Source organism: Phyllobates terribilis, unplaced genomic scaffold, assembly GCF_046119375.1.
Source record: "Phyllobates terribilis strain yellow unplaced genomic scaffold, ASM4611937v1 Scaffold_4__5_contigs__length_816908805, whole genome shotgun sequence".
Classification (NCBI taxonomy): domain Eukaryota; kingdom Metazoa; phylum Chordata; class Amphibia; order Anura; family Dendrobatidae; genus Phyllobates; species Phyllobates terribilis.
In genome coordinates this window covers 374,594,109-374,616,672 of record NW_027362764.1, presented here as the reverse complement: position 1 = coordinate 374,616,672, position 22,564 = coordinate 374,594,109, and the positions used below count along the sequence as shown (strand labels likewise).

At 46.5% G+C, this 22,564-nt stretch overlaps 1 protein-coding gene across 5 annotated transcripts in view; it reads left to right on the top strand.

The window, feature by feature from the left end:
• The window catches only part of LOC141265411 (poly(rC)-binding protein 3-like), a 1,492,220-nt gene that overhangs the window by 1,076,757 nt on the left and 392,899 nt on the right, over positions 1–22,564 (top strand). Inside the window, exon 1 of one of the 5 annotated variants that reach the window (XM_073678471.1) lies at positions 13,426–13,722. The exons of the other annotated variants lie outside the window; for them this stretch is intronic. The gene's annotated coding sequence lies outside the window, so the exon portion shown is untranslated. Of the gene's footprint in view, positions 1–13,425; positions 13,723–22,564 lie in introns of those variants that run through there. 5 annotated transcript variants of the gene reach the window in all.

The following is a 22,564-nucleotide window of genomic DNA, read 5'->3' as shown; positions in this document are numbered from 1 at the left end:
TAATCCAAAAACACATTCTGCTTTTCTAGTCTCCCAGTGGTACTATATCTATTGATGTATGTGATACAGATATCATTAAGACCAGAAAACAACTAATTGCAGTGACAGTCACATTGTTTATGTTTGCTAATAACAGTATTTTCTTACTTAAAAAAACTATTTGAAAAGTAAATTTATAGCAGCACAGTAGGAGCGAGAGTAAAGAATAAAGCAATGTGCCATAACTTGATTTTTACAGCCGACAATTACTTTTTTTAAATAACTGTGGATTCAATGGTTACCTACAGTATACCGGGCTTTATTTCACACCGTTTAGCATAAAGCATCCTGCAGATGTACTTAGTGTTGTCCTGACGAGCCATGTGACCTAATTGTAATAAGACTTCAATCTTATATAAGGAGGAACATAGAAGATTTCCTTCTGTTTCATTCCATATGAATCTAACAAAAATAAGAATGGAAAGCTCCATAAAATGCCATATTAGGCTATGTGCACACGATGCAGAAATGCTCCGGATTTTTTCCTGAGCGTTTCTGCATCTCCCTGGCAGGAAAAAACGCATGCGGATTGTACATGCGGATTGTACATGCGGATTGTACATGCATTTTCCTGCCAGGGACAAGCGGAAGTGAAGCGTTCTTCACTTTCATTTCCGCATGCGGGTTGACAAGTGCTTTCCAAGTGATTTTAGCATCACTAGGAAAGTGCTTGTCAACTTCACACTATATAAATCCATGCAACCGGCATGGATTTATATAGTGTGTGAATGTCAAAAAATAAAAAAATAAATATATACTACCCTCCGAAGGCCCCCGGAGTCCTGCTTCCCTCCGTTCCGGCTGCCGGCAGTGTAAGACTGAAGGACCTGCCGATGTCAGCGTCACGTGACCCGTCACTTGACTCTGACGTCAGCGTAGGTCCTTCATTCAACCGCGAAGTTCCCGGGAAGCCAGGAGGACGCAGCGCAGGACTCCGGAAGGTGAGTATATATATATTTTTTATTTTATTCTTTTTTTTAATAGTACCTGGGTCTGGATGAGAGTCCTCTCATCCACACCCGGGTACCATCCGCACATTAGAACGCATGGAATGAGCATCTACATATACAGTGATGCGGATTCCATGCGTTCTAATGCAAGTCAATGGCGGCGAAAAAGCAGCGTTTCCGCAAAATTAATGGACATGCTGCGGATTTTTGATCACAGCGCTTACGCTGCGGAAAAATCTGCATCATGGGCACAGCACATGCGGATTTCCATTGGGGAACATTGCTGCCCTTCTACCATGCGTTTTTAATGCGTTTCTGCGGCGTTTCCGCAGCTGCGGAAACGCCGCGGAAACGCATTAAAAACGCATCGTGTGCACACAGCCTTAGAGTGGTTTTACAGACAGCAGTTTTTGCAAAAATGCAACATCTCTGGAGGCATCTTACCAGCATTTTTGCAGCTTTGTTATGGTAAAAATATCTGGACAGTCAGTTGGATAATATTAACCCCTTTCTGGCCCAAGTTGTACTAATACGTATCTGCGCCCGGGGACTTAAGAGCCTGATACGTATTAGTACGCCCTAGCTTTAATGCAGTCCCGCGACTGATCGCATTAAATTTCCCGGAGGAAGATGCCACCGCACCACACCCACGATCGCTGTGATTGGCTAGTTCACAGCCAATCACAGCATTTCTCACTGTTTCCGGCAATCAGATTGCCAGAAACAGTGATGTGCAGCCTAGGATCGGTGCTCCTAAGAGCACCAATCCTAGCCTGCTGCTAAGTGACCCCACCCCTCTCCCCAACCCGCTATGATCGGTGCAATCGCCGATCACATCGATCGCACCGATCATAGCGTGGTGACAGGGAGGTCTCTTTTTACCCACCTTCCCCAGTTCTTTTTTTTTTGTGCGACCTGCAGCAGCCGGCCACTGATCAACGTCTGTGCTCGCTGCTTTTCAGGACTTTTTTGTCCCCTTCAATTCTTCCCCCCCCCCCCTCATTTTGCACCACCTCCGTGCGTGCATCCAGCAGCCGCCGAGAGTTGATTGGTGACACAAATCACTGATTAGCACTCACTACTTTACCATTTTTTCAACTAGCATTTTTTCTTTTCTAGAGGGCGGTCGCGCTGTCTGATTGTGCACCGTGCTGGGCCTTGCGGTGCCACAGAAGCCTGTGACACCACAATCGCTGCTCCTGCTCCAGATGACATCTTACAGACGACATCTTACAGGCGACAACTGTAAGTAGGATTTTTTGAAACCTCCTCATCGACCCCAATCTCCCTCTCTCCCTCCCCCCCTTCCCATCCTCCTTTCTGCCAGCAAGTGCTGATCATTACTTGATCGCTCGACTATTGTCGGTTTTTTGTTTCGTTCTCCTTGCAGTGGCCGAGCACTGATCAGTGACCACAGATCACTGATCTGCACTCGTGCTCACTGTTTTACACAGCCTCGTCCTTTGCACCACATCCGCGCGCACACCCAGCAGCCGCCGAGTGTTGATCGGTGACATAGTTCACCGATCCGCACTCGTGCTCGCTGTTTGCACCACCTACAGTAGTTCCTTTTTTTCAGAAAAAAAAGTTTGCACCAGCACACTGACACACACACTCTAAATAAAGTACTGACACCCACGCACTACATACATTACAAAAAAAAATGTCCCACTCATCCCAAACTCGCTATTCAGCGGAGGAGGAATATGCTTTTCTTGCCTCCGACACTGACAGTGAGGGCGAGGATCCCATATTTCTTTATTTTTATGATACCTCTTCATCCTTCTCTTCTTCCTCCTCTTCCTCTTCAGGTGCTGCTGAACCGCCATGCAGACGCCCCAGGAGAGAAGATGAACCAGTGCCCCCCACTACTGACCCCGTATGGACCTTGGCCCCCCCTGAAAATTATGAGCCACTGATTCCTGATTTCATGGCGTTATCAGGAATCAAGTTTGACACCACTGGCCTCACAGAACTAGACTTTTTCAAAGTCTTTTTCTCTGATGTTTTTGTAAAACTTATGGTGGGCCAAACTAATTTGTACGCTCATCAATTTTTGGAACAAAACCCCTCATTTTCTAACTGGTCTCCTGTAGACGCAGTAGAAATTATGGCAATACTGGAATGTTGACGTTTTGTATAACACTCCAGTGTTCAGAATGGTCATGACCCGGAAACGTTTTCACGCCATCCACAAGTGCTTGCATTACAACGATAATGCAAGGTGTACTTCAAGCGATGACCCGAACTTTGACCGTCTTTTCAGAGTTCGGCCTGTCATCGAGCACTTCAACAACAAGTTTGCTGAAGTGTACGTGCCCCAAAGGGACATCTGCATGGATGATCCTTAATCACTTTTAAGGGTCGGCTTGGATTCAGGCAGTACCTGCCCAGTAAGAGGGTCAGGTACGGAATCAAGCTGTATAAACTTTGTGAGAGTACCTCAGGGTACACTCACAAGTTTAGAGTTTATGAAGGGAAGGACTCCTGGATTGAACCCCCTGAATGCCCCCCTGTTCTGGGAGTGAATGGGAAAATTGTGTGGGACTTGGTGCACCCACTGGTGGATAAAGGTTATCACCTGTACGTGGATAACTTTTATACCAGTGTCCCTCTCTTCAAGTCCTTCTCTGCGCAACGTACCGCCGCCTGCGGTACTGTCGGCAAAAATAAGAGAGGCCTCCCAAAGACATTAATTGGGCAGCTGCTCAGAAGGGGTGAGAGCAGAGCCCAATGTAGTGACCACCTGCTGGTGATCAAGTACAAGGACAAGAGGGATGTCCTTTTCTTGACCACCATACATGGTGATGGCAGCACCCTCAGCAGCACTGTACGAGGTTTCACTACACAGGTCGTTAAACCAGACTGTGTATTGGGGTACAATAAGTACATGGGGGGAGTTGATCTCTCTTATCAAGTCCTCCAGCCGTTCACTGCTTTGAGAAAGGCCAGAGTGTGGTACAAGAAGCTGGCCGTGCACATCGTTCAGATAGCAATGCACAACGCTTTCCTTCTGTCATAATGTGCAGGCCAAACTTCTGCATCATACCTTCAGTTCCAGGAGGTAGTGATCAAGGCCCTGATATTTCTCAGCGGTGACGGAGCGGGCCCCAGTACTTCTGGAACTGAAGGACCTTGAATTGTACCAGGCCAGCATTTCCTGGGGCAGATCCCTCACAGCGGAAAAAAAGGTAAGTCACAAAAGAAGTGCCGAGTGACACCTGCCCCGACAAACCTGGCCTGTGCAAGAAAAAATGCTTTAAAAATGTACCATACTTCCATGGACTACTAAATTAATTTCTGACGTATGACATCCTGACGAACACTACACAACTGACATAGTGTTCATCAGGTTGTCCTACGTCAGTTGGATAGTATTCGTTAGGTTGTCCTACACAACTGACATATGACACTACATTATAGCATTCAAAAATCAGGTATCAGTTCCAAAAAAGGGGCACTTATTGGGCATTACACTGTTTAGGCACATCAGGGGCTCTGAGAACGTGAAATGACGCCCACAGACCATTCCATCAAAGTCTGCATTCCAAAGCGTCACTCCTTCACTTCCGAGCCCTGCTGTGCACCCAAACAATGGCTTTCCCCCAAATATGAGGTATCAGCGTACTCAGGAGAAATTGCACAACAACTTTTGGTTCCCAATTTCGCTTGGTACCCTCGTAAAAATAAAAAAATTGTGGCTAAAAAATCATTTTTGTGGAAAAAAAATTTAATTTTTTTGCACGGCTTTACGTCATAAACTTTTGCGAAACACTTGGGGGCTCAAAGTGCTCACCACAAATCTAAATAAGTTCCTTCAGGGGTCTAGTTTCCAAAATGGGGTCACTTGTGGGTCATTTCCTTTGTTTAGGCACATCAGGGGCTCTGAAAACGTGACATGACACCCGCAGCCCATTCCATCAAAGTCTGCATTCCAAGGAGTCACTCCTTCAGGGGCTCTTCAAACGCGACATGGGTCCCCTGTCAATTCCAGCGAGTTTTGCATTGAAACATCAAATAGCACTCCTTCCTTTCCGAGCCCTGCCGTGCGCCCAGACAATGGATTTCCCCCGCATATGGGGTATCAGCACAACAACTTTTGGGGTCCAGTTTCTCCTGTTACCCTCGTGAAAATAAAAAAATTGGGGTCTAAAGTAAAATTTTAGTGAATAAAAGTTAAATGTTCATTTTTTCATTTTATGTTAAATTAATTGCTGTGAAGCACATGAAGGGTTAATAAACTTCTTGAATGTGATTTTGAGCACCTTGAGCGGTGCAGTTTTTAGAACGGTGTCACTTTTGGGTATTTTCTGTCATAAAGACCCCTCAAAGTGACTTCAAATGTGACATGGACCCTAAAAAAAATGGTTTTGTAAATTTTGTTGTAAAAATGAGAAATCGCTGGTCAAATTTTAACCCTAAGGCTGTGTGCCCACTATGTGTTTTTTTAAGCGTTTCCGCAGCGGTAATTCTGCTGCAGAAGCGCTTAAATGCTTGGTAGAAGGTCTGCCATGCTCCCCAATGATAATCTGCATGTGCTGTGCACATGCTGCGGAAATTTCCGCTGCGGATTATCATTGCGGAAAAATCCGCAGCACTACCAATTATTTTGCGGAAGCACGGTGTTTTCGTCGCCATTGACTTGCATTGGAACACATGGAATCCACATCACTGCATCTGTACATGCAGATTCCATGCGTTTCAATGTGCGGATGGTACCCGGATTTGGAGAAGAGGAGACTCTCCTCCGGACCGGGGTACCATAGTACCTGTAAAAGAATAAAATAAAAAATAAATATTATACTTACCTTCTGATGGCCCCCGGTGTCCTTGTCTCGGCTTGCCAGCAGCTTGCGGTGGACTCAAGGACCTGTGGTGACGTCATTTAGTCATGTGATGGGTCACGCGACCGCTGACGTCGGCAGGTCCTTTAGTCTACCGCGAGCTGCCGGCAAGCCGAGACGCATCGGATAAAGACTCTGCGGGCCATCAGAAGGTAAGTATATATTTATTTTTTTTACCATTCTTTTACGGTCACACTATATAAATCCATGCTGTTTGCATGGATTTATATAGTATGACCAAGTTGACAAGCACTTTCCAAGTGATGCTAAAATCGCTTCGAAAGCGCTTGACAACCCGCATGCGGAAATGCATGTGAAGAACGCTTCACTTCCGCATGTACCTGGCAGGAAAAACGCATGTACAATCCGCATGTACAATCCGCATGCGTTTTTTCTGCCAGGGGAGATGCAGAAACGCTCAGGAAAAATCCGGAGCATTTCTGCATCGTGGGCACATAGCCTTATAGCTCCCTAGCAAAAAAAAAATTGTTTCCAAAATTGTGCTGATGTAAAGTAGACATGTGGGAAATGTTATTTATTAACTATTTTGTGTGACATATCTCTCTGATTTAACCCTTTCGCAACCTTGGGTTTTGTCGTTTTTGCTTTTTCGTTTTTTGCTCCCCTTTTTCCCAGAGCCATAGCGTTTTTATTGTTTGTTCAATATGGCCATGTGAGGGCTTATTTTTTGCGGGACGAGTTGTACTTTTCAACACCATTACTAGTTTTACCATATCATGTTCGGGAAAACGGGAAAAAAATTCCAAGTGCGGTAAAATTGCAAAAAAGTGCAATACCACAGTTGTTTTTTATTTATTTTTTTTACCACGTTCACTGAGTGCTAAAACTGACCTTCCATTCTTATTATACAGGTCATTACGAGTTCATAGACACCAAACATGTATAGGTTCTTTTATATTTAAATGGTGAAAAAAAATTCCAAAATTTGGTAAAAAAAAAAATAGCGCCATTTTCCGAGACCTGTAGCGTCTCCATTTTTCGTGATCTGGGGCTGGCTGAGGGCTTATTTTTTGCGCGCCGGGCTGATGCTTTTATTGATAACATTTTGGGGTAGATCCGCTGTTTTGATCGCCCGTTATTGCACTTTATTGCAATTTTGCGGCGACCAAAAAACGTAATTCTGGCGTTTAGAATTTTTTTCTCGTTACGCCGTTTACCAATCGGATTAATTCTTTTTTTATATTGATAGATCGGGCGATTCTGAATACGGCGATACCAAATATGTGTATGTGGGGTTTATTTTTTATTATTTTATTTTGAATGGGGCAAAAGCGGGGTGATTTAAACTTTTATATTTTTTTAATTTTTTTTATTTTTTTAAAAACTTTTTTTTTCACTCACTGCATGCTTCAATAGTCTCCATAGGAGACTAGAAGCAGCAGTTGTCTGATCGGCTCTGCTACATACAGGGGACCAGCAGGTTCCCTGTATGCAGCAGAAATGGTCCTGTGCTATGAGCGCCGACCACTAGGTGGCGCTCATAGCGACCAGATCATGACAACCACAGGCGTCTGCTGCAGACCCTGGGTTGTCATGCACGCCCATCGGCGACCCACGATCACGTGACGGGGTCGCCGGTGGGCGGGGCTTAGGACGCGCAACCCGGAAGCGCGCGTTAAATGCCGCTGTCGGAGATTGACAGCGGCATTTAACAGGTTAACAGCTGCGGGTGGATCGCGATTCCACCCGCGGCTGTTGCGGGCACATGTCAGCTGTAAGAATCAGCTGACACGTGCTCGGTTCAGTGAGGGCTCAGCGCAGCAGCCCTCACTGAACCGGGGGTACGTAAATGTGCGTACTAAGACGTCATGGGCTCTAAAGGGGTTAAGGGCATAAAAATTCAAAGTTTGAAAATTGTGAAATTTTCAACATTTTCGCCAAATTTCCTTTTTTCCACAAATAAACAAGTGATTTTGAATACATTTTACCACTATCATGAAGTACAATATGTCATGAAAAAACAATCTCAGAATCAGTGGGATCCGTTGAAGCGTTCCAGAGTAATTACCTCATAAAGTGACAGTGGTCAAAACTGTAAAAATTGGCCTGGTCATTAACGTGCAAACCACCCTGGGGGGTAAAGGGGTTAAAGACATCAAATTAGTGCACTTTTGTGACTTTTTTTCACACTCGTGTGTTTCGTGGTCTTGGTGTATTTTTCATGAAACAGCATGTTGTAGGTGTGGCAGTATTTTCATGCAGTTTGCCCAAGGCATTTCTATAGGAAAGAAAATATATGAATTATTTTTTATTTATTTATTTTTTTTTTAAGCTGCATTAAAATTCTAGTTTACGTAAGCCAGAAAAAACTGCAAAGAAAAATTGTATGTAAAGAAAGACTATGGCAATATTCCCATGAATGAAAATGCTGGGATTTTTCTGCAGGTGTCTAACACTAAAATAAACAATGCTAATCTGCTTTGATGAATGTGTTTTTATTGCAGATTTGAAGCAGCGCTTTTTTTATATACATTATTATAATGCAGAAACACTGGGATTCTCCAAATAAAAACACTAACTTTGTTTTTTTAATGCATTTAATCAGACTCAATATAAATGCTTATAGTTAAAAAACATAAAAAAGCACGTTTCCACAGCGTCATTAAATGCACAGTGGGCATAGGTGTTCACAAAATCTCATCCACTTTGCTTGAACCGTTAAACGCACTAGATTTTCTGTGGCTACACTATGTGGGAACATGGCCAAAGGATACGATACCACACTTGCCCATTACAAAAAAATCTGCAGCGTAAATTGAGAAGAGCTCAGGATCTGAGATCTGCAGCATGTTCATTTATGCTGTTCATGTTTTTTTCAATTTCACCCTTTGCAGAAAGTGAAATGTGCCGATCGGCTGCATCATCAATATTCATTGCGGTATTTTATGGGGTTTTTTTTAAGTCTACCTACAAAGTGTCACTCTCAACTACAGTGTGACGGAGGGGAAAAAAAAGGAAGGTAAAAAACAAACAGATGTTAGAACACAACATCATCATAACCCGTTATCCCCATGTGATCGTTACAATAATTCAGAGGTTTCTTGTATAAGAGTTTGTCTTAAAATTATCATGCAAAGGTCTGTCAATGATATTTACCAAAGTGTAATGTAATATTAAGATATGTTCTGTGAGAGGTCTACAAGGGAACATACCCTTGTACAGGTTTTCTCACCTACGCAGAAGCAATGTCCCTGATACGCAGCACTCATGGAGCAGCAAATGACATGTGCATACATCGTGCTGAGCTGTGCAGAGCTCCACGTGCTGCTATACACCCCCCTAAACATACAGCACTCTACTTCTGCTATATACATCAGGCTTTAGTAATTATTTCCTTATATGATTATAAATCCTAAGTGAAGTTGACTGAAGATGAGTAGATCGCTCCACGGAGGATCAACTTTGAGTCAAATTATGTCACACAAATTCTAACACTTTGAGATTCATTTAGCGAAGATCACACAAAAAACAACTTTCCTGGCGTCATTTCCCACACTGCTGAAGCATTAGACGGCAGCCTACTGACATTATGCACAGACGAGCGGTCTTCCCTAAAATACCCCAAAGTTAAGAAATCACATGATCTATCCCAGTTTGTAAAGCGGATTATTATACCTTGAACTACGATGGCAAGTACATGTGACGCGCCCCCTGGGACATATTCCTTTTTGAGGGGAATACCCGGCACCGGATCAGATGGGGGGTTGTAGTCTCCGAGCGGCTGTGACCCGGCCCCGTGCCCAGGGCGTCAAGCTCAGTGTTATGTGGCAGTCCTACAGATGTTATTAAGAGTTCTTTTGTGTCGACTACGCCACCCGTTGTGATGCGGTCACTGGGGCCGCCGCTGCAGCAGGTTCCGCTGAGGCTGATGGTGGATGCGCAGCTTGGTGGGATAACCCCCAACGGGAGGGGTATAGCCTCAGAGGGGACAGGCGCAGAAGATGGGGGTTGTGGTGGTGTAGTGCAGACGGCAGTGAAGACAGAGTCGGGTTGTGCAGTTAAGGGTGTTTACTTACTGCAGATGTTGTACTGGTCACTCCAGCTGCTAGTGACCACCCGAGCCGTGCTGCGTCCACCAGGTCCTGGATCCAGCCAACCCCCAAACAAGTCCGGAGCGTGGCCCTGAGCTCTCTTTCTGTCCCGTTCTCTGGCCGTCCCCACCAGTAATCCACCTAGGTCCAGCTCCCTCGGGCCTTCTGTTGGGACACCCTTGGCCCTGGGTTCCCTGACCCTTCATGTGGTGTGCCTTCGGGGTGGATGTGATGGGTGACCGTGGCAGACGCTGCCCACGGTCTCCGGTCTCTGGCTGGGGAATGTTTTTACCCCCACCAGCTTGGGTTCCGGTACCCTGATGCCGACTCTTCACCCGGTGCTTTTAGTTGGGATCTCAGAGTCCTTCTCTTCTGTGCTCTGGGTCTCTCTCTTTTCTCCTCTCTCACTCTGGGTCTTTGTCTTTCTTCTCTCCTCTGCTCCTGACTTGTTCTCTGCAGCTGACTGACTCTCTGCATCTGATCCTCTGCATCTGACCCTGATCTTAGTTGGTGCCCACCTTATATACACCCTCTATGTGTGAGCTCAGGTGACCAGCACCCAATGAGCTCCTAACTTTACCCAGGCTGCTCCCCCTATCTGCCCCTACACTACTTGGGATGTACCACCCCCCTCCCACTCCAGCCAGGAACAGACTCGGTCGTACCTGCACATTTCTAAGTGGGAGTACCGTCGGTCTGCTCCTCGGAAATGGGATGTGTGTAGTGCATGCAGCCTACCGAGCTCAGTTCCACACTCCATCCTTGCCCGGGAGTGGAATATCACACCTCTGGGTTGAGGTGCAATACTCCTGTAGCAGCCGAATCCTCAGGGTGCTACACATGGGCTATCAAAGATCAGCGGGTCCCTGTGGCGCACAGCCGAGTGCAGAACTGACAGTATGTAATATTTTTATGGTCTCCTTCTGATTTTTTGGGCAAAATTTACAAAGCCTTCAAACTTCAAGACATCTGCTCATCTCTAAAGTAGATGGATCGCACTTTTGTATATAAGTCACTGTACAGCATGGTTGGTACAACATGATAGTAGGGCAGATATGAGATGTGCACACAATGTACAAAGATATGTAATATTAAATGCTATGATAAGAAACCTAGGCATACTGCTGGACAAGAGGAATGGTTCCCTGGATATAAATATGTATAAGACCTTCTCACTAAATTAGAATATCAAAAAGTTTATTTATTTCAGTTCTTCAATACAAAAAGTGAAACTCATATTATATAGTCATTACAAACAGAGTGATCTATTTCAAGTGTTTATTTCTGTTAATGTTGATGATTTTGGCTTACAGCCAATGAAAACACAAAAGTCATTATCTCAGGAAATTAGAATTATTAACAAAAAACACCTGCAAAGGCTTCCGATGCGTTTAAAAGGGTCCCTTAGTCTGTTTCAGTAGGCTCCACAATCATGGGGAAGACTGCTGACTTGACAGATGTCCAGAAGGCAGTCATTGACACACTCCACAAGGAGGGTAAGCCACAAAAGGTCATTGCTAAAGAAGCTGGCTGTTCACAGAGGGCGGTATCCAAGCATATTAATGGAAAGTTGAGTGGAAGGAAAAAGTGTGGTAGAAAAGGTGCACAAGCAACCGGGATAACCACAGCCTTGAAAGGATTGTTAAGAAAAGGCCATTCAAAGATTTGGGGGAGATTCACAAGGAGTGGACTGCTGCTGGAGTCATTTTTTCAAGAGCCACCACACACAGATGAATCCAGGACATGGGCTACAAGTGTCTCATTCCTTGTGTCAAGCCACTCATGACCAATAGACAATTCCAGAAGCGTCTTACCTGGTCCAAGGAGAAAAAGACCTAGACTGTTGCTCAGTGGTCCAAGGTGTTGTTTTCAGATGAAAATAAATGTTGCATTTCATTTGGAAATCAAGGTCCCAGAGTCTGGAGGAAGAGTGGAGAGGCCACAATCCAAGCTGTTTGAGGTCTAGTGTGAAGTTTCCACAATCAGTGATGGTTTGGGGAGTCATGTCATCTGCTGGTGTAGAAAAGATTCCGGCACACCAAATAATATAGAAAAGTCTCAAATAGGTGATGAAATAATAGATGCTTTATTTCTCCAATATCAACTGGTTCAAATAGTGGTCAGTATACAGGGCGGTCAACTGTATACTGACCACTATTTGAACCAGTTGATATTGGAGAAATAAAGCATCTATTATTTCATCACCTATTTGAGACTTTTCTATATTATTTGGTGTGCCGGAATCTTTTTTACACGGATGCATTTGTTGTATTCCTGGCACCCTTCTTTTCCATAGTTGAGCTTGGTCTCTATTGATTATTTATCTGCTGGTGTAGGTCCACTGTGTTTTATCAAGACCAAAGTCAGCGCAGCAGTATACCAGGAAATTTTAGAGCACTTCATGCTTCCCTCTGCCGACAAGCTTTTTGGAGATGGAAATTTCATTCTCCAGCAGGACTTGGCACCTGTCCACACTGCCAAAAGTACCAATACCTGGTTTAAAAACAACAGTATCACTCTGCTTGACTGGCAGCAAACTCGCCTGACCTTAACCCCATAGAGAATCTATGGGGTATTGTCAAGAGGAAGATGAGAGACACCAGACCCAACAATGCAGACGAGCTGAAGGCTGCTATCAAAGCAACCTGGGCTTCCATAACACCTCAGCATTGCCCCAGGCTGGTCGCCTCCATGCCACACCGCATTGATGCACTAATTGATGCAAAAGGAGCCCCGACCAATTATTGAGTGCATTTACTGAACATACATTTCAGTAGGCCAATATTTCAGATTTTAAAAACATTTTTCAAGCTGTTGTTATAAAGTATTCTAATTTACTGAGATAATGACTTTTGTGTTTTCATTGGCTGTAAGCCATAATCATCAACATTAACAGAAATAAACACTTGAAATAGATCACTCTGTTTGTAATGACTCTATATAATGAGTTTCACTTTTTGTATTGAAGAAGTGAAATAAATTAACGTTTTGATGCTATTCTAATTTTGTGAGAAGCACCTGTATGTGTCCTGCTGCCAGTGAGCAGAATTTTGGTCTCAGCTCAGCACAAAGGATGAATGCCTTGTTTTCATCTCACTAGAACGCTCCTCTAACAAACATCACCAATATCCATTTGCATTTAGTAACACAGTTGTTCATTCTGTCGGCCTGTGATCACGGAGGCCTTCGGCCTTTGTGTGTCACTGACCCCCATGTCTGCCTTCTTCTAGCGAGGCTGGAAGAATGCAGGAGAAAGTAATATAATGAAGTTAGCACTCTTGACCTGTCGTAGCAGATGTTTAATAGTATGGGTCCCTGGAGGACAATGCAGGTAAATTAGATGGATACAACAGATATCTATCTCCCTTGTAATATACGTGACACCCACCTTCAGCAGGATAACACAATCAATCTATGGGGGCGACTTACTGCTCAGTATTAAACTGTAATTGCATTGTGCAGTTCATGTCGCTGACAGTGTTTAGGGTGTTACAGACTTGCTCCTCTGCCAGGAGGAATGAATTGTAATTGTAGATCTAGCATCTCACAAGACACAAGTAGGCTGATTCTTTCGCATCCATGTTCACAGGCTCCTGTTATTTTATCTGGTGATCAGGGAAGGAGTAGTGTGTGCATATAAATGAATGCCATGAGAATGAGCTATTTCATACAAGCATAAACAGCGGCATTCATTCTTTTGGGGAGATAGTCTGAAATAGCCCAATATCATATTTGCGAGATCATCCCAAAGGAGATGGACAGCTTCGTGGTGATGACTCTATATACCAGGACACAGTTTTTCTGATCCCACAGAATCAAGACTCAGCTGAACTTCAGGTAATACAATAATATATATGGCTTGTGGCTAAAGGTTTTCTGCAAGAAATACAGGGTGTGTAATCATTGATTGCAAGTAGGTGAAGGGATTATGTTTGCCCTATATCGGATGTGTCTGAAATATACAGACTATCAAATCACATATTTTTTGATTGTTCAAATTTATTTAAACTTTTCAGAAAGTTTATGAGACTATATGTTGTATTGAAGAAGACTGTGCTGTTTCCAACCAAACCTATCTCACCTTATGGCTGATGAGTAAGGTACAACATGGAATATAGGCATTGTAAAGGGTAAAATTGTCAGACATTTCATTGCTTCTATCCTATGGTCATTTCAGATCATATTAAACAAACTCTGAAGAACACTTGTGTGCATATGTGGCGTATGGGTGTTCATGTGTGCCGTATGGGTGTGCATGTGTGCCGTATGGGTGTGCATGTGACGCGCCCCCTGGGACATATTCCGTTTTGAGGGGAATACCCGGCACCGGATCAGATGGGGGGGGGTTGTAGTCTCCGAGCGGCTGTGACCCGGTCCCGTGCCCAGGGCGTCAAGCTCAGGGTTATGTGGCAGTCTTTACTGATGTTATTAAAGTTCGTTGTGTCGACTACGCCACCCGTTGTGATGCGGTCACTGTGGCCGCCGCTGCAGCAGGGTCCGCTGAGGCTGATGGTGAATGCGCAGCTTGGTGGGATAACCCCCAACGGGAGGGGTATAGCCTCAGAGGGGACAGGCGCAGAGGATGGGGGTTGTGGTGGTGCGGTGCAGCCGGTAATGATGACAGACTCGGGTAGTGCAGTTAAGGGTCTTTACTTACTGCAGATGTTCCTGGTCACTCTAGCTCCAAGTGACCTCCCGAGCCGTGCTGCGTCCACCAGGTCCTGGATCCGGCCAACCCCCAAACAAGTCCGGAGCGTGGCCCTGAGCTCTCCCTCTGTCCTTCCTTCAGCCGTCCCCACCAGTGATTCACCTAAATCCAGCTCCCTCGGGCCTTCTGTTGGGCAACCTTTGGCCTCAGGTTCCCTGACCCTCCATGTGGTGTGCCTTCAGGGTGAATGTAGTGGGTGACCGTGACAGACTCTGCCCACGGTCTCCGGTCTCTGGCTGGGGAATGTCTTTACCCCCACCAGCTTGGGTTCCGGTACCCTTCTGCTGACTCCTCACCCGGTGTTCTTATTTGGGTTCTTGGGTCCCTTCTTTGTCCCCCTCTGGGTCTCCTTCTTTACTCCACTCTCTCTCCAGGGCTGTTGTTTCTTTCTGCAGGCTTGTCCTCTGCATCTGACTTACTCTCTGCGTCTGACCCTGATCCTAGTTGGTGCCCTCCTTATATATCCCTCTATGTGTGAGCTCAGGTGACCAGCACCCAATGAGCTCCTATCACTACCCAGACTGCTCCCCCTTTCTGCCCCTACACTACATGGGATGTTCCTCCCCCCTCCCACTCCAGCCAGGAACAGGCTCGGTCGCACCTGCACATTTCTAAGTGGGAGTGCCGTCGGCCTGCTCCTCTGGAATGGGATGTATGTAGTGCATGCAGTCTATCTGAGCTCAGTTCCACACTCCATCCTTACCTGGGAGTGGAATATCACACCTCTGGGTTGAGGTGCAATACCCCTGTAGCAGCCGAATCCTCAGGGTGCTACATTCCCCCCTGGTAAATCACAGCACGTCCTCGGGCTGCAAAGACAAAAACACCAAACATACAAATTTTTATAAACATATAAAACATATAAAATATTATATATATATAAACTTTTTCATATAAACATCATCATAACATTCTCGTCGTCTCTTTCTTTCTTCCTCCTCTGGTCACCGTGCAACTCGTGACCAGGTAAAGTGCGACAGTCTTTTGAAAAGTAGTTTCTCATAAAACCAGTAGGGGGCGCCTTAGGAAGCGCAACTATGTACAGGGAAGTTTTGGCCGTTCTCAGTCCCCGGCCAGGTAAGGGAAAGGGATGGCTGCTCACAGTCCTCAGCCTGGTTTGGGTAAGGGACACACGGGTTAAACTGTTCACTGGTCCCAACGGGGACTAAACGTTAAAGCAGCCACGGTTTCTTGTGTACCCCGACGGGTAACTATATACAGTTTTTCTTTACTACTGTTCTTAATCGTAGTACCTCCTAGCCTTGAACCCGTCCGGGTCTTCTGGCTCTTCCTCCCTACACCGCAACTCCTCCTCTGTCAGGCGATGCACGTGGAGGGCGTAAGGTCCCTTGGCACACTTGTGCCGGGTGAACGTTACCTCGTCACCGACGTAGAGGTCACGGCCTTTGTGACCCTCTGGCAGGTGAGACTCGACATCCCGTCGGGTAACGAAGACGTCACCCATGGTGTTCTGGTCCTTTATGAAGCCCCACCCATGCTGCGCATTAAACTTTATTACCGTCCCGATGGTACGGGGACGATCTGCTGCACGGGGGTTCCTTCTGGTCCGACTCTTTTGCTCCGCGCTGCGGGTCTGGGCCCATTGCTCTCTGGCCCGCCTCTCCTCCCGCTCTCTCTTGAACTCTGCCAGCTGTTGACGGCAACACTCGGTACGCTCTGCTGCAGCTGCCCGAGTCTCTCCGGTGAACCCCATCAAATCTTCTCCCGTGGGGTCCCACACGAACTGGGCTTCCTCGAGTGGAGGCGAGACCCGAGTCACGGGCTTCGGAGCCGGGATCAGGGGCTCACACAAGGGCCCTAGTCTTTGCTGCCGCTCTAGCTCAGGGTACCCTTCGGGCCAGATGAAGGGCCGCCCGTCCGGCCATGTGAGCTGGCCGAAGAGGTCCTCCCCCAGGTGCGGCACCCTTGGTATTACGGGCGCGGGCGCGGTGGTGATGGCGCCCGGGTTGCCCAGGCCTTGCGGCCAGGCCTGGGGCACCTGGAAGGTGAAGGGCACCGTTAGGACGGCGGCGCCCTGGGCTACCTGGCCTTGCGGCCAGGCCGGAGGCTCCGCGGAGGTAGGGGGCGCTGTTGGTGGTGCGGCGCCCGGAGGTACTAGGCCTTGCGACCAGGCTGGTGGTACTTCCTGCTTTGTCACGCTCCGGGTCGGGGCGCGTGACGTCACAGGGGTCGCTGCGGCGGCTTCCGGTCGGGGCCTAGTCCATGGCGGTGACCTGGCGGCTACGGGCACAGCAGGGGGACTTTCGGGCTCTGCGACGGGGAGCTGGGGCAGGTGAGCGGTGTCACGGCTTGGGGTATAGGCGTCCCCTTTACCTGCCTCCATGCGTTCGGCTCCCTCCTCGGCGCCGTCTCCGGCCTTGGGTCCTCCTGCGCCATCCTCAGAGGCGGTCTGCTTCCTCTTCCAGGGTAGCGTGCTCCGCTGACTGGTCTCTGCGTGCTGAGCCATCTCCCGGCTCCACTCCGCCAGTATCTCCCGCTGTACCCGGGCCATCCTCCGTGCGAGGCCCTCCAGGGCTGTTTGTGCACACTCCCGGTCTCGGGGGAGCTGCGCTAGGATCTCCGCTAGACCTAGCGGGGTTGTGGACTCTAGCAGGCTCCTGACCATCGGGTCGGTGCTGCTCTGCTCGGCTTCCGGCAGGCTCCTGGCCAGCGGGCCGGTGCTGCTCTGCCCTCCCTCCTCGGTCTCTAGCAGACTCCTGGCCAGCGGGCCGGTGCTGTTCTGCTCTCTTTCCATCTCCGGGTGAGCTTTTCTGCTGCTCCTTTCTAGGCTTCCTGCCTCCGGGTGCGCTCGCTCCAGACTGCTCCAAGCGACACCCATCTTTTCTCTTTTCTTTCGTCTCCTCCCACTTCGAGGGCGGTCCCGGGGCAACTCGGTGACTGTCAGCTCCAGGGGGAGTTCTTTCACGCTGACAGACACCTCCAGCATCACAGTCTCTGTTGGTGGGGGCGGTTTCCACTTTTGGCGCCATTTTCTGTCCTGGCCCACGATGGGAGGTGGCCTCTTGCCCTCCTTTGGCACGCCCATAATGGCGTCCGCTGCTCTTCCAAGGCGGGAAATCTGCGGTTTTGGCGGGAAGCGTCGCCCAGTGGCGGGAAACTCTGCAGATGGCGGGAACAAGCTGGAAATGGCGGACAATCGGCGGGAAACGACTGGTGATGGAGTCCGATGGCGTGGACCCTCCGGAACCGGCAGGAGTCTTCTTTCTGAGGTAAACTTGCACTTTTCTTCAGGCACGCAGTACCCGGGTGTTGCGGGCACGTAATCCTGCCGACTACGCCAAAGTTGACGCGCCCCCTGGGACATATTCCGTTTTGAGGGGAATACCCGGCACCGGATCAGATGGGGGGGGGTTGTAGTCTCCGAGCGGCTGTGACCCGGTCCCGTGCCCAGGGCGTCAAGCTCAGGGTTATGTGGCAGTCTTTACTGATGTTATTAAAGTTCGTTGTGTCGACTACGCCACCCGTTGTGATGCGGTCACTGTGGCCGCCGCTGCAGCAGGGTCCGCTGAGGCTGATGGTGAATGCGCAGCTTGGTGGGATAACCCCCAACGGGAGGGGTATAGCCTCAGAGGGGACAGGCGCAGAGGATGGGGGTTGTGGTGGTGCGGTGCAGCCGGTAATGATGACAGACTCGGGTAGTGCAGTTAAGGGTCTTTACTTACTGCAGATGTTCCTGGTCACTCTAGCTCCAAGTGACCTCCCGAGCCGTGCTGCGTCCACCAGGTCCTGGATCCGGCCAACCCCCAAACAAGTCCGGAGCGTGGCCCTGAGCTCTCCCTCTGTCCTTCCTTCAGCCGTCCCCACCAGTGATTCACCTAAATCCAGCTCCCTCGGGCCTTCTGTTGGGCAACCTTTGGCCTCAGGTTCCCTGACCCTCCATGTGGTGTGCCTTCAGGGTGAATGTAGTGGGTGACCGTGACAGACTCTGCCCACGGTCTCCGGTCTCTGGCTGGGGAATGTCTTTACCCCCACCAGCTTGGGTTCCGGTACCCTTCTGCTGACTCCTCACCCGGTGTTCTTATTTGGGTTCTTGGGTCCCTTCTTTGTCCCCCTCTGGGTCTCCTTCTTTACTCCACTCTCTCTCCAGGGCTGTTGTTTCTTTCTGCAGGCTTGTCCTCTGCATCTGACTTACTCTCTGCGTCTGACCCTGATCCTAGTTGGTGCCCTCCTTATATATCCCTCTATGTGTGAGCTCAGGTGACCAGCACCCAATGAGCTCCTATCACTACCCAGACTGCTCCCCCTTTCTGCCCCTACACTACATGGGATGTTCCTCCCCCCTCCCACTCCAGCCAGGAACAGGCTCGGTCGCACCTGCACATTTCTAAGTGGGAGTGCCGTCGGCCTGCTCCTCTGGAATGGGATGTATGTAGTGCATGCAGTCTATCTGAGCTCAGTTCCACACTCCATCCTTACCTGGGAGTGGAATATCACACCTCTGGGTTGAGGTGCAATACCCCTGTAGCAGCCGAATCCTCAGGGTGCTACACATGTGTGCCGTATGGGTGTGCATGTGTGCCGTATGGTGTGCATGTGTGCCGTATGGGTGTTCATGTGTGCCGTATGGGTGTGCATGTGTGCCGTATGGTGTGCATGTGTGCCGTATGGGTGTGCATATGTGCCGTATGGGTATGCATGTGTGCCGTATGGGTGTGCAGAAAGATGGAGCTGTAGAAAGTTCAGGCACCCGATATTAGGCTTCTGTTTGGATGTTTTCTTAGTGGTGGTAGTAATGTGAGATATAGGAAACGTATCTGCCCTTAGAAACTAAAATGCTTTAAAGACAATTAGAAGATTTTGTAAACTTCTGAAATGTTTGCATCACTTAGGATTTCTATGAGAATTTAATTTATTTTATGATCCATGATGGACAGGAAAGTATTTTTTACAAGAGTTGACATATTGTCTATATATTGCATTTCTTTACATTGAAGGTGATCTTGTCGGACTCAGCAGCTCCTATGATTGCAGTGGGGGAGGGACAGTATGTGAAAAACTGCATCATTTTTATCATCCATTGCAGTGTTTAAAGGGAATCGGTCATGCGATTGATGCTGCCCGAACAACAGGCATCATGAATCACCTATAGGAAGCGCTGGACTAGCCACATGCAGTTGTACAGCTGGACTCTGATTCATGGTGCTTGTGGTTTGGATCTCATGAATTCTTCGCAGGTTCCCTTTGAAGTCCATTGATCCACGATACGTGATCATATCTGGTCTGTAATCCAAGTTAATCTAAACTGAGCTAAATGCATGGATTTTACCATCTGTTAATAAAAGCTTCTCCACATACTTTTTTACCATTAATAACACAACACCAAATACTGAATTTAGATGAGTTGACTGTTCTCAATCTGCATCACATTTACATGAGCTTGTCAGGTGGGACATTCCTACTAACCAATCTGTCTGATATAGTTTAGGGTCTCAGCTTGGAGCTACACGGGCAATGTGTTTAAAGGCTGTGAATGGGAAATGAGTATTGGCAGTGCTCAAACCAACGTTTTCTCCTATCCCATTTTTATCAATCACACTCGCCAAAGATATTTACAATTTTCATTATCTATGGCAAGAAGTAAAAAGTATTGCAAACTTGCCTGAAAAGAAATGGCATATTCAACCAACCCTTTTAGGTCTATGAACTGGGACTACCATATAAACTTAAAGATAGCTTACAGGGATGGTCCAGCCTTAGAGTACAAGTCTGCAGTCACACTATGTGACTCCAGACTTGTGAATCCTCACAATGTGTGATTATTCCCCAGCAGCAGGTGGTTATGTGACCACTAGTATGAGATTTGCATACTTCCGGACACCTTCCAACCAGACATGTCCGCTCTCGCTCAATACACTTGCATTGAGTGAGGCTGTGCACGTCTAGTCAGCATGTGACCGCATGTTTGCAAATCACATACTTGCAGTCACACGTCCGCCACTCCTGGCGCTTCAGAAACCTCACACAGAGCTGTGCATAAAATGTGAGGATTCACAAGTCTGCAGTCACATAGAGTCTCTGCAGACTTGTACCCTAAGGCCGGACAACCCCCTTTAAAGATAGAAGTCTTGTCAAGAGGTAAAAAATGACCAGTTTTTGCTCTTATTTTATTCACAATGTTTCCATGAGTATATAGTTTGTTTGTTTTTGAAAATCTGACATATGGTTCCAGATATATGGACCTTTGTATTAGTACTAACTCTTATGGTCTTTATCAAGGAGTGTTGCCCTCAGGATTTTCTGAGGATGGCTCTTTAGGTTGCTCCGGATTGTTAAATATGTAGATATTTTGAAATATCAGTGCTGTATTCCATGTATAATACATGAATTGTTATTTCCAAGGCAGTGGTGGTTACCAGCTCAAGGTCTTAGCTTTTCCCTTGCACCTTTATCACATTATTCTTTTCATCCTTCACAGAGTAAATTAATTCTCATTGACTTCACAATTGATTCTATAAGAGCAAGTGTGAAAACTAGATAAAGGGAAATATACCACATAATTCAGTGTTACAAACTTCCGAACTTAAATCCATCTAAAAGCTAAAAAGCACATATAACTTACCTAGATGATATTTGGTGAATGTGTAAATGTAAACCATATTATAAAAAGGTAACAATGTTGTTAATGAAACCTATTCTGCTCACATAGTTTCAAGGTCCATGGAAAACACAAGTGTTCAACTTATATCCTAACATGTTGATCCAGAGGGAGGCAAAACCCCCATGAGGGAGGCAGAAACTAATTGCCCCTAATTAGGAGAAAAAATCCCCCCTGAGTCCAAATATGACAATCAGACTAGTTCCTTGGATCCACCTTCCATCACGGGATCTAATATCCATAAGATGCAATGTTATAATTATTAACCCCCTTCCAACATATGACATAGAGGTACATCATGCCGGCACCCTGATTTTGGTGTGGGCTCAGAAACGGAGTAATTCATCCATCATCTGCCTCTAACGGCCACGAGTGGAGCAAAGCTACACCTGCGGCTGTTAACCTGTTGAATGCCGTTGTCAATCTGTAACAGTGGCATTTATAGCACGTGTCCGGTGGTGCACGCTATTATAACCAACAATTGGGATCCCTGCAACGTGATTACGGGACACCGAGGGGTTTCTGTAATGTGATCAGTAAATGGTATAAGGAGAAAAAAAAATCAAAATACTAGAATTGCGGGTGGGTTTTCTTTTGGCCACCACAACAGCGCAAAAAAAATGCAATACAAGGCGATCAAAACATTGCATCTGCCCCAAAATTATATCAATAAAAACATAGGCTCAGGGTGCAAAAAACAAGTTTTTACACAGGTCCATTAATCAAAAATTGAAATTATTTCAATTCTCTGTAAATGACGACAGATGGAAAAAATTTTTTTTTTTACAGATTTATGATTTTTTCACCGTTTAAATAAAAAAAATATGCATGTCTGCTATCTTTATAATTGTACTGACCCAGAGAATCATATTTTGAGGTAATTTTATTTCATATACTGAATGCTATAAATAAAAGACCCAAAAACTATTGCGGAATTGAGCTTTAGCCATTTCGCTGCACTTGGAATTTTTTTCCCATTTTCCAGTACATCACATGATAAAATGGTTAGTGTCACTCAAAAGTACAACTCTTCTCACAAAATACCTCACACAGCTATATTGATGGAAAAACAACACATTATGGCTCTTGGAAGAAGAAGAAGAAAAAACTGAAAGCCAAAAAATGGTAAAAAAAAAATCGCTCAGTCGGGAAGTGGTTAATAAAGACATACAGTTGTCCGTTACAATTTGTTGTGGCAGAGAGTTCCATAGTCTCACTGCTCTTACAGTAAAGAATCAGTGTCTGTGATTAGGATTTAACCTTCTTTCCTCTAGAGGATGCCCCATTGTCATCATTGCAGGCCTAGGTTTCACAAGATTAGAAAGATCATTTATATATTTGAACATAGTAATAAA